At 33.9% G+C, this 534-nt stretch overlaps 1 long non-coding RNA gene across 1 annotated transcript in view; it reads right to left on the reverse strand.

The window, feature by feature from the left end:
- LOC119594419 overlaps window positions 1–534 on the reverse strand; it is a 3,742-nt gene that overhangs the window by 1,776 nt on the left and 1,432 nt on the right. The window contains exon 3 of the long non-coding RNA XR_005230617.1: window positions 9–155. This is a non-coding gene — a long non-coding RNA (uncharacterized LOC119594419). The remainder of the gene's footprint in view (window positions 1–8; window positions 156–534) is intronic.

Here is a 534-nt window from a genome sequence, read left to right on the forward strand (position 1 = left end):
CAACTCACCTTATCAATCTGAGGAGTAAAACATCCTCGATAACTCACTCCTTTGGTAGTAATTCTTATAAAATGACTTCAGTTGAGGGAATGAGATTTTGCTGCAAACCCCTAGACCTCAGCTTTAAGGTTAAAAGTCCACCATTCTCGGATTATCTGAGGAAAAACAGCATGAACTGAGGACTACTGACTGAACTGAATCACTGTTACTTAATGTAGAAAATGAAACTTTTTTTTTTAATGGGTCCCCTATAATCAATTAAGTTCATTCATGACATATTCAAATGATCAAGCTTGCATATCACTCTATATCTACATTATTATTTTATTAGGGTGCATTTCTGAAATTGATATCTTTCGAGAATCAACAAAGAAATTTGGAATGAAATGCTGTAATTTTGACTCTGTATGGTTGTGTGGAATGGTATACTCTTTATATCTATGCATAATTATGAAGAATGAAGCTGTCAACAGGTCTATACCATTCATTCCCTAAAACTACCATCAAAAAATGCATCAACAGGGCTCTTTTTTC

The sequence above is a fragment of the Penaeus monodon genome, chromosome 33, assembly GCF_015228065.2.
Source record: "Penaeus monodon isolate SGIC_2016 chromosome 33, NSTDA_Pmon_1, whole genome shotgun sequence".
Taxonomy (NCBI): Eukaryota; Metazoa; Arthropoda; class Malacostraca; order Decapoda; family Penaeidae; genus Penaeus; species Penaeus monodon.